At 33.9% G+C, this 12,264-nt stretch overlaps 1 pseudogene; it reads left to right on the top strand.

Moving 5' to 3' along the window:
• The first annotated feature begins 5,687 nt into the window (after positions 1-5,687).
• On the top strand, positions 5,688-6,080 carry LOC108315089 (annotated as a pseudogene).
• Positions 6,081-12,264: the final 6,184 nt, after the last annotated feature.

The following is a 12,264-nucleotide window of genomic DNA, read 5'->3' as shown; positions in this document are numbered from 1 at the left end:
CAGTTGTCCCTAAGCCCTGTGTGGGCAGGGAACAAGAAAGATTTCTTTACTGCAAAGTTTTAGCACTTAAGGGACCACCTGGTACAATGCCAAGTACTTTAAATGGCTGATTAAGTGAATCAGCACAAAAATGCCAAGTGTAAAATTCTAAAAATTTAGCACTATAAAAACCTATGTGAATCAAGTGTAAATTATTTGTCACTGAACAAATATTTCTATTAAATAAAAAGATGTTAAGAAATGAACATTTATCTTTGATGAAACAGTGTTCTCTCAGTCAAATTAAACTAGGTTACTATTTGATAAAATAGCAAGGACATCAGAATTCTCTTATCACAGCAAATGAAATAACTAATGTGTGAAAGTAAGATTTTTGTTTGCATGTTACATGATTAACAACGTGTTTGTCAATATAGGTAGTTTCTAATGGGGTGTTTCTCAAACTAGGTAGAACAGTGGTTCTTTTCAAGGAGTGGAGAGATGAACACTCACCATTCTGTAGACTATTTCAAAGAATCTACAAACTCAATTTAGTTTGCAACAGAAGAGGGAAGATTATTGTTTAAAATAAAATCAAATGTGTATCTTAAAGAGTTTTTCCTTGATCAATTGTGCAAGGGAAACAGGCCCCGTAAGACAACTAAAAAAATCTAAAATGTTATGCTTGTATAAAAATTATTTTAATAAAGCCTTAACTGATGGCATGTACAGCTATTTTTCTTCCAGCTGAAATGCATTAGAAAACAAAAGTCAGTTGGAAAATGGATTGTTTGGCTTACTGAGGAGTAAAGGCTATAGTAGGCTTCTATGTTAGAGAATTAGTGTCAGTAATGTTGGGTGTGCTTTTTTCTCAAATCGGCCATACAAACAAAACATAAGAAGTGCAGCTTTAGAATAAAAATAAGGAAAAATAAGAATTCAAGTAATTGCAGGCTAGTTGTGACCCTAGGCACTGAATTCATTGATTTCAGTCCTTGGGCAAGGGACTATAGAAAAGAATACCCATGAAAGCTTTCTTTCTGAATACCCAGCCAAGGGGTTAGGAAAAATCAGAGCAGTTCTGTTTTGTTTGATTCCTTTTATACACAAAATCTTACAGGCTCATTATAGACTTAAAAGAGAATATTTACAAACTAAAACTATATTCTTGGATAACTAAAAATGTTTTTAGAATGTACTTGATTAAAAAAAAAAACAACATTTACTGTTCTTTGGCTATAGCGTTTTTTATGGTTATTGTAAAAAATTAGTAAACTCAAGAGAACAAAGAAATAAAATACCATGGGGTAAACATAATTCAATCAAATGTGAAAATAACAATTTGTAACTAATGCCAGCATTTGCTATTGCAGTCCCCTAATGTTAATGTTCAGAACAGAGGAAATCAGGCAGAAGGACTAAATCTAACTTTGGGATGACACATCAAACATGAAAAAAATAGTTATATGACTCAGCACAGCAGTAAAGTCCTCAAATTTTGTCCTGCTGCCTACTACGATTACAGGCAACTATGGGGGTAACTGGAAACAAATACCATAAGTGTCATGGTTTGATTATGTCTCCTTCAAAATTCAATTATTACCAGTGTGACGGTGTTAAGAAGTGGGACTTTTGAGAGGTGATTAGGCCATTAGGGCTCCTCCCTCCTTAATGGGACAAAGGCCTTTCTAAGAGAGGCATCATGAGGTATTTGTCCAGCTTTTTAACTTATGCTTCTCCCGTCTGCCATGTGGGGACACAGCAAGAAGGCCATTATCAGACACCAGATGCAGGTGCCTTATGTCAGACTTCCAGCGTCCAGAACTCCGAGAAAATAAATTTCTGTTCTTTATAAATTGCCCCATCTTAGGTGTTCTGTTGTAGCAGCACAAGCAGACTAAGACAGGAACTGGTATCAAAGAAGTGGAATTCTGCTATACAAATACTTAAAACTGTGGACGTTGCTTGGGAACTGGGTAATAGGTAGAGACTGTGTAAGAGATAGATATTGAAGTGAGTGCTGGAAAAAGCTGGTATTGTCATGAACATTAAGGGTGAATATTGTGAGGACTCAGGAGAGAGCTGTAGGGAAAGCCTGTATCTTCTTTTTTATTTTATTTTATTTTATTTTATTTTATTTTATTTTTAATTCTTTTTTTTTTCCGATTTATTTATTTTATTGCATTTTAGGTTTTGGGCCTGTATCTTCTTAGAGATTACTTAAGTGATTGCAAACAGAATGTTAGTAGAAATATGGACATGAGGTCTTNGAAATATCTTATTGGAAACTAGGAGAAAGGCATCCTTGTTAAAAAGTGACAAGGAACTTATGTCAATTACATCCATGTCTCAGGACTTTGTGGAAGGCAGCTTTTAAGTCTCATGAACCAAGATATTTAGCAGAAAAAATTTCTGAACAGCAAAGTGTTCAGGATCATGCTTGTCTTCCCTTGATGGTGTATTCTAAAACATGAGAAGAGAGAAACAATTTAAAGATTAAGTTTACAATTAAGAGGAAAACAGAATGTAATGTTGTCAAACTCTCAGTCTGGCCATGGAAAGAAAAAAAAAAATAGGCATTTTGGGGAGAAAGCCAAGGGTGCGGCCAAGAGACCATTTGCTAAGGAGATTATGATGAACAGAAGAAATCCAGGTGTTATTTATCAGGACAATGGGACAGTGACCCCAAAAGCATTTCAGAGATCTTTGGGGGCTACCCCACCCATTACAGGATCAGAGTGCTAGAATGGTTTCCAAGGAGAGGCCCAGGGCACACCAGAAACCTCTTGGCCCACTGCCCAGGACCTTCTCAAAAACCTGCTCTCTGCATTCTGGTGTAGTGCTTCTTAGCTGCCCTGGTTATAGCCCAAGTGAACCTTGGTGCAGCTTGAACTTCTACTCCAGAGGGCATAAGCTTTTAAACTTGGCAAAGTCCATGTGGCACTAACAATGCAGGCTTGCAGAACGCAAGAGCTGTTAGGGCATGGCTATATCCACCGAGATTTCCCTGCAGCATGTCTGCCTGGGGCTTGAGGCTGGCCATCTTGGACAACACATTCCCTTGCTACAGGGACAGTCATCATAAAGGCCCTCACTAGGGCAATGCAGAGTGGAGCTGTGGAGGCAGGACTGCCCCTGAGATTCTAGAACTGTAGGGCTAACAGCCTACAGATATCAACTGCTTGGTTTTTTTCAGTCTTATGTCTGTTTCTTCAATTTTTCTTTGAAGAAATGCCCACTGTACACACTTGGTTCAGGGCGGTACAGTTTCTGTCATCAGTTCCAGGTTTTGACATAGGGCCTAAGCTAATAAATCATTTCAATTTACTCAAATTTCCACGTCAGCCCCAATAATTCTTCAGGAATTAGTCATGCGACTCAGTTTAGGCCAATAGGAATCAGGCTGGGATGTTTTAGGGATATAGTTGCAAAATTATGTTCTTTTCTGCTGAACTTGAACTACGTACACATAAATCTAGAATTCTGTGGAGCTACTGCAAAAAGAGAATCGACCTTATTGGAAGTGAAGCCAACATAGACCATAATAGAGTGGAGCTCCTAGATCTTAGCTTTTATGCATCTAACACTACTCATGGACTTTGTAGTTACACAATCCAATTCATTCTTTTCTTTTCCCCTCTTAGTTAAAATTAGGTTTTCAGTTACTTTTAACCAAAACAGCTCCAGTGACCTTTTAGTTTATATGATCTTTTAGTCAATAAATTTTCAACTCTACATGGAGGAAAAAAATAAATTATAAAAATATATTTACAAAAACCTAAAGTGGTATAATCAAAGATAATCACACTTCTTCACATGTACCCATTTTTTCACACTGAAATTTATAAGATCTAATTGCTTTATAGATCAATTACTTATACACTTTAAGTAATGGATTATCCCTATGAATTAAGTTGGCCTAGGGCAATGCCATTCCATATGGTAGCTACTAGCCACATGTGGATAGGGCATTTACAGTGTGTCTAGTCTGAATTGAGATGGACTGCAAGCATATAGAACATACTGGATTTTGCAGACATTAAAAAAAAAAGGAATGTAATATATTTTTAATACTTTCATATTGATTACAGATTGAAATGTTAATATTTGGACAGGTTGAGTAAATACAATATATTATTTAATTTTATGGGTTTGTTTTACCTGTTAAAATATGGCTACTGAAAAAAATTTAAATTATGCATATGGCTCACATTTGTGGTTTGCATTATATTTATGCCAGGCAGCATATGTCTAGAGTGTATAAAGGAAATGTTAAAACTTTATTACATAAGGTTTTTTATAGGAATCTTCTGTGTTCTGATGCAATTGTGCAAATGTGTGTCACCTTAATATATAAACCTTTGAAAGTATAATAAACAAGGAGACAAGCACTGACTTTGTGAATATAGGGTACTATCTTGTGTGTATTGTGCCTAGGAGTAATTTGAAAATATGGACAAAAACTGATTTATCATTATGGAAACAAATTTATTATTCATTAATTATTTATATATTTATTTCCCTTAACCTCTTCTTGGAAACCAATAAAACAAATTTATTGACACACATAAGTAGAAATACATCCAGGCACAGTTTGACTCAAAGTTCAGGTACATCACTAGATCAATATGTTGGCTCTCAGCTGGCCCTGTTCTCAGTCCCTGACCAGTTGTCCTATTGGTTTCAGGCTCAGAGCATAAAAAATGCCCAGAACATGAGTCCAGTTCTTATGTTCTGAAGATATATCCAGTTCCTATCTTGTAGATCTCACTCAAATTCTAGAAGTCATTCTCTGACCTTGGCTTAAATTGTGACACTCCATCCTTTGTTGGGGAAAGCTAGAAGATGGATTTTCTGTTGAAATATCAAACTTATAATTATGACCTTATGGTAGAGACTGCTAGTTGTCTCCTAATATCTACTTTCAGTAATAGGATCTACTTCTTAGTATTAGGACCACGATTTTTACTAGACATGATAAACACCAAATTTTTAGAGTCTCTTACAGCTAGGTGAATACAGGTGACTCAGTGGTAGCCAGTGGAATGGTGTGACTTCTCGTAAGTATTCTTAAAAGAAATGCACATTCTTCTTCATTCTTGTTTCCTTTCTTTAGGCTAAAATGCATGTGTTGAAATGCTGATGTGATAGTTGAGTTCAAGTAGGCTGTTTTGACAATGATGTGTGTGGAGGATCACAAAACAATATTACCAAAGAAATCTGAAAAACCTGATGATTATGAAACTTTCATATTAGACTTAGACTGGTTTAGATTACATGAGAAATAGACTTCTACCTTGTTTAGGTCAATGTTATTTTGAGTTTTCTATTATACTACTCATAAACTAACCAAATCTTTATTAAGATAATTCCAAAATATTAATGTTGTATAAGATCCAGGTCATGAATTTTGGACAGCTGTTAACATTAAGAAATAAAATAAATCAAATTTGACTAATCCTTAAAAAAACTGGGTTTATTTTATCCTGTATTTTATTGCATATTTATTTAGACATCCTATTTTTCTCTATATTAATGTTTTTATTATAATTATAGCTGAATGTTTTCTTAAATGCTAACATTTTATCATTTATTAAGATTCTTAGCATTATGTAATAATTATTCAGGTTTTTAAAAAGTAGTTTGTCATGATGTCATTTGAGAGATGTCAGACTGATTATCAAATGTCATATACCTTTTTGACTGCCATGGCAAGTGTGCTGAAGAAGACCACTGGCTTTGCGGTATGTGGGAGTTCACTTGAGAGACTAAGAATATTGTACACAAATATTCTTGATGTTCTTGAGTAAATACCTAAAAATGAAGAGTATAGAAAGAATACAGAACAGTTTACCAATGAGAAGCAGGCTATGTATGATCAAAGTGAAATAGGATGTTCAAAAATTTGAAGACCAACTTCAAGGTGGTCAAATAAAAGAGATGATTCTCCAGGCTGAAAATCAACTAAGTCTGGCAAGAAAAATGATGCAGTGGAAAACATGGAAGCCATTAGTGGAAGAGCCTTCTGCCAATCAGTGGAAATGGCCAATATAATTATTGAATGACTTTGGTGGGTTGATGGGAAACTGATGTAATTAAATATTCTGTTATATTAAGAGTGTATCCATATTGTTGACATTTTATAATCAAGAAAAGTGATATAGAAAATATTTAGAAGACTATTAAAATTAGTGATTATGATAATATAGCCTTGTGAATCAATTTTCGACTTGTAAATATTCACACATATTATAACAAAGATGATATTTCCTTGAACAAAGGGGTCATGGGAAGATTTTTAAATTAATTTTTAAAATTCTGAAAGATCTTCAATATAGAGGCCATATCAAAAAGTAAAGTGTTTTTGCTAGTATCCTCAATACATTATTTAATTTTTAAAATTATCTTGAATAATAAAATGTTCTTAATTATTATTGTCAAAAAATTTATAGATCACTGAATATTTTCAAATGTGATAAAATAGCACAAGTGGCTGGTAATAAAATTTGAAATTATGGTTAACCTCCTTGGCTTTAATCTTATGTATGTAAAGTAAAATTTAAATATATAATTATATACTGATTATAAAATTTATAATAAATATTATTTTATTTTAGTCATTTTTGTATAGTCTTAATTTTATTATGTTTTGTTGTTACTATATTATATTTGAATTAGAATACATTGTATAGTTGAAGAAATTGATTTGGTACTTAAAAAAAATAAGATTTTCCATTGAATAGAAGTAGTTGGAAAAAATTTTCCTTTTGTTGTATTTGTGGAAATCAGTTTTCTAGCCAGTGGACTTTGTCTTAATCAACCTCATCACCTAAGGATAGAGGGATAATTTTTGTAATAGAGACATTAAGAGTTCCTGAAGTTTATCTGGCACGTGGTTAGGCTTATATTCAAAATATAATCATAGGACTATAAATGTAAAATGGAATATGGCAACATAATAATAGTGGGGGACTTCTTTAATACTCCACCGATGGCACTAGACAGGTTATCAAGACAGCAAGTCAACAAAGTAACGATGAACTTAAACTATATCCCGCAACAAATGAACTGAACAAATATTTACAGAACATTCTATCCAACAACTGCAATACCTTCTATTAATCAGCACATAGAACATTCTCCAAGATAGACAATATAATAGGCCACAAAACAATTCTCAACACATTTAAGAAAATCAAAATTATAAGCAAGTACGCTCTCAGACCACAGTGGAATAAAGTTGGATATCAGCAAAAAAAGGACCCTCAAACCCATCCAAATACATGGAAATAAAATAACCTGCTCCTGAATGATCACTGGGTCAACAATAAAATCAAGACGGAAATTTAAAAATTCTTTGAACTGAAAGATAATAGTGGCACAACCTATCAAAACCTCTGGGATAAAGGTGGTACTAAGAGGAAACGTCATTGCATTAAGTATCTCCATCAAAAAGTCTGAAAGAGCACAAATAAACAATCTAACGTCACACCCTATGGAGCTAGAGAAACAAAGATCAGTTAAACCCAAACCCAGCAGAAGAAAAGAAATATCCAAGATCAGAGCAGAACTGTTATAAATAAAATTGAAACAAAAAATACAAAAATAAAAGAATCAAAATGCTGATTCTTTGAAAAGAGAAATAAAATTGATAGATCATTTGTGAGATTAACCAAGAAAATAAGAGAGAAGATCTAAACAAACTTAATTAGAAATAAAATGGGAGAAATTACAACTGATAACACAGAAATTTGAAAGTTTATTCAAGGCTACTATGAACACCTTTATGTACATAACTAAAAAATCTAGAGGATATGGATAAACTCCTAGAAATAAACAACTCTCCTAGATTAAACAAGGAAGATATAGAACCCCTGAACAGACTAAACAAGCAGTGAGATTGAAATGGTTATTAAAAAATTGCCAACAAAAAAAAGTCTAGGACCAGATGTATGCACAAATTCTGTCAGACATTCAAATAATTATTACCAATCCTATTGACATTATTACACAAAACAGAGAAAGAAGTCATCCTCCCTAAATCATTCTATGAAGCCAGTATCTCTCTAATACCAAAACCAGGGAAAAGTACAACAAAAAAAGAAAATACAGACCAATATCCCTGATGAAAATAGATGCAAAAGTTCTCAACAAAATACTAGGGAACTGAATTCAACATCATGTCAAAAAGATAAGCCAACATGATCAAGTGGGTTTCATACCAGAGAAGCAGGAATGGTTTAACATATATGAGTCAAGATATGTGATATCCCACACAAACAGAATTACAAACGAAAATCACATGGTCAAGTCAATAGATGCAGAAAAAGCATTTGACAAAATCCAGCATCACTTTATGATTAAAACCCTCAGCAACATTGACATGAAGGAACATACCTTAAGATAATAAAAGCCATCTATGAGAAACCTACAGCCAAAGTTGTACTGAATGGGGAGTGGCTGGAAGCATTCGCCCAGAGAGCTAGAATAAGACAAAGATGCCCAGTTTCATCACTTCTATTCAGCATAGTACTGGAAATCCCAGCCAGGGCAATCAGACAAGAGAAAGAAATAAAGTGCATGAAAATTGCTAAAAAGGAAGTCAAAGTGTTGGTGTTTGCTGATGATATGATTGTATACCTAGAAAGCCCTAAAGACTCATCCAAAAGGCTCTTAGAACTGATAAATGAATTCAGCAGTTTCAGGATAGAAAATTAATATACACAAATCAGTGGCTCTGCTGTATGTCAACAGCAATCAAGCTGAGAATCAAATCAAGAACTCTACCCCTTTCACAATAGCTACAAAAAATAAAATAAAATACTTAGGAATATACCTAACCAAGAATGTGAAAGACCTCTACGGGGAAAGCTACAAAACAATGCTGAAGAAAATAATAGATAACACAAACAAATGCAAACACATCCCATGCTCATGGATAGGTAGAATCAATATTGTAAAAGTGACCGCACTGCCAAAAGCAATCTACAAATTCAAGGCAATTCCCATCAAACTACCACTATCATTCTTCACAGAACTAGAAAACACAAACCTAAAATTCATAAGGAGCTCAAAAAGCCTGCATGGCCAAAGCAAGGCTAAGCAAAAAGAATAAATCTGGAGACATCGAATTACCTTACTTCAAACTATACTATAAGGCCTTAGTCACCAAAACAGCATGGTTCTGTTATAAGAGTAGGCACACAGACCAATGGTATAGAATAGAGCACCCAGAAATAAAGCCAAATATATATAGCCAACTGATCTTTGACAACACAAACGAAAACATAAAGTGGGGAAGGGACTCCATATTCAACTAATGGTTCTAGGGTAATTGACAAGCCACATATAGAAAAATGAAATTGGATCTACATCTCTTAACTAATACAAAAATCAATTCAATTTGGATCAAAGACTTAAATCTAAAACCAGGAACCATAAAGATTCTAGAAGATAACATTGGAAAAACCCTTCTAGATATTGGGTTATGCAAATACTTCATGACTAAGAACCCCAAATCAAACACAACAAAAGCAAAGATAAGTAGATGGGACTTAATTAAGCTAAAATGCTTCTGCACAGCAAAAGAAATAATCATCAGAGTTAACAGACAACCCTCAGAGTGAGAAAAAAAATCTTTGCAATCTATACATCTGACAAAGGACTAATATCGAGAATCCACCAAGAATAATAGATTTTGCCATGAATGTAGTGAAAGGGAAATACTTTTACACTGTTGGTGGGAATGTAAACTAGTACAACCACGGTGGAAACCAGTGTGGAGATTCTTTAAAAAACTAAAAGTGGAACTACCATTTAATCTAGCATCTCTCTGCTAGGTATCTACCTAGGGGAAAAGTAGTCATGTATATTTATAGCAGCACAACTTGCAATATGCAAAAATATGGAACCAGCTCAAATGTCCATTGATTAATGAGTGGATAAAGAAAATTGGTATATAGATATAATAAAATACTACTCAGGCATAAAAAAGAATGAAATAATGGCATTCTAACAACATGGGTGGAATTGGAGACTATTATTCTACATGAAGTAACTCGGGAATGGAAAATCAAACATCATATATTCTCACTCATAAGTAGGAGCTAAGCTATGAGTACTCAAAGGCATAAGAATGATAAATGAACTTTGGGGGCCTGGGGGAAAGGGTGGGACGGAAATCAGGGACAAGACTACACATTGGGTACAGGGTACACTGCTTGGGTAATGGGTGCACCAAAATCTCAGAAATCACTGCCAAATAACTGATTAAAGTAACCAAACACCTCTTCTCCCTAAAAAAACTATTGAAATAAAAAAATCAATTAAAAAAACACAAAACTTTGTATACAGTTTTGGTTTAGTATTTATTACTACCATCTTTGCAATTATTAAATCAGTGCCAAGGTTCCTCCCTGGACATGAGGTTGCGTGGGTTCCATAAAGATTTAGCTACATCTAATCTTTTATACCTTAGTACTTTTGATAATAATATGGCTACCTATAAAAATATGAGTCAAATAAAGATCTGAGTGAACGTGTACTTGTAAATAAAATTTTAAAATGCTGAAATTTAATTAATGTTGAAGGAGAAAACAGATCCAAGTATACAAGCAATCAGACCAAAGTGAAATAACTTTTGCCTTCCACTTAAAAAAGAATTAAGGAAGAAGGCAGGCTTAAAAGAGTAGTCTCAGTAAGCCAGCATTGAATAAACTTAGAGAAATAATTTTTCAGGAAAGAAGGGTAGTGAAATCCTGGAGAATTGAAGAGAAGGAAAGAGATGAATTAGCCCAACTACATGGAGAAGGAGTTTACAAAGTGTCTAGCAAAGACAATGTTAAGAGTGAATATGATGTATCTTTGCAAGCAGAACACAAGACTTAAGAGGAAAAGGAATTATTTTGAATCAGATAAGCAAGTCAGGAGGCAGCTGCAGCAGTCCATACACACCTGTAAGAACGGAAGTAAAGAGTAGATTGGAAAGAGATCAGGAACTATTTAACAGAAAACTTACTAAGAATCTAGATCTGTATTTATAGCCAGTGCAGGGTTAAAAATCTCATCAACATGGTTTGTTGAGGAAGAATGAGCTACTGGGATGAGGACCTTTAAAAGAAATAAAACAGTAGAATAGAAAGGAGCAGTTTTGTCTTTATCAAGTGGGTAATGAGATAGTTGCAAATAACCTCAGTTAAATCAATAAAGGAAGGTCAGAGGTTGATAAACATTCTGGGGTAACTGCATCACTTGAGAGCAATAGAGTTTCATGAAATTTATATGTTTTAACACTCTAGTCAAATACCATGACTCTTCTGATTCTTGAAGAGAGTAGAAAAATACATTACAATGAAATGATTTCAAATCAGTATTTGCACAATTAATTTTAAGCATAACAAATAATATGAATAAAGATGTTCTTTTTAAACATTTTTTTCTCTAGGAAATGTGTCTTGATTTTCATTTGTACGACATTGAGGAAGAATGTAGTTGAAGTACTGTAAAAATGATGAAAGAAAAATGTTTCAAACCATACGTTTGTAGGAAAAGATGATTTAATATGAAAAGGATGATAGTGCATTGGACTGAGCCACACTGCTACATTCGCATCAACCCATGGCAATGACGGAAGTGTGCATTTCATCAGTGCGTGAGGCACAACAGCGGTCACCCTCTGCCAAGTAGCTTATGGTTTCTAACCCTAAAATGCCTTCCAGAACAGTCATCAACGGAAAGTTGAATGCTTACTTACAGAAATATTCATGTGTTACGCACATGAATTCTGTTAGATTCACCAGTATGTGGAGGTATTAGAGATACATGTGTTCCTTTCCCAGGTGGTAGAGTTTTATTTCAATTCTGGCATAGTCCAGGTGTTTCTCTTGCATGCCTGTGAACACACATAAGGGGTCAATGAACCCAGGTATATATTAGAGTGCAAATATTTTTTGAATTATTGCTTTGAGTTTTTGTCAAATGTTTTATATTAGGAATAATATCAAATATGATTTTTAATATTTATGTATTTTTATACCCATGTGAACACTTCATGGAAAATTTAATTAGGTTTTATTAGAATATATACATACACTTACATATGTGTGCATAGTGTGCATGTATAAAATTAGTGCTGTTTAGTAGTTGAAAATCTTTTGGAATCTCTTTAAGATAGTCAAGGAAATAAAAAATTTAAAAGGGCATGGCTTGTTTTTCTAAGTAATTCAGATTTATGAAGGCCCAAGCTCTTATTGCAGTTATGCCATCCACTTTCAGAAATTAAATTTA

This window comes from Cebus imitator, unplaced genomic scaffold (genome assembly GCF_001604975.1).
Source record: "Cebus imitator isolate Cc_AM_T3 unplaced genomic scaffold, Cebus_imitator-1.0 Scaffold168, whole genome shotgun sequence".
Taxonomy (NCBI): Eukaryota; Metazoa; Chordata; class Mammalia; order Primates; family Cebidae; genus Cebus; species Cebus imitator.
This window is presented reverse-complemented; position numbering and strand designations above follow the sequence as displayed.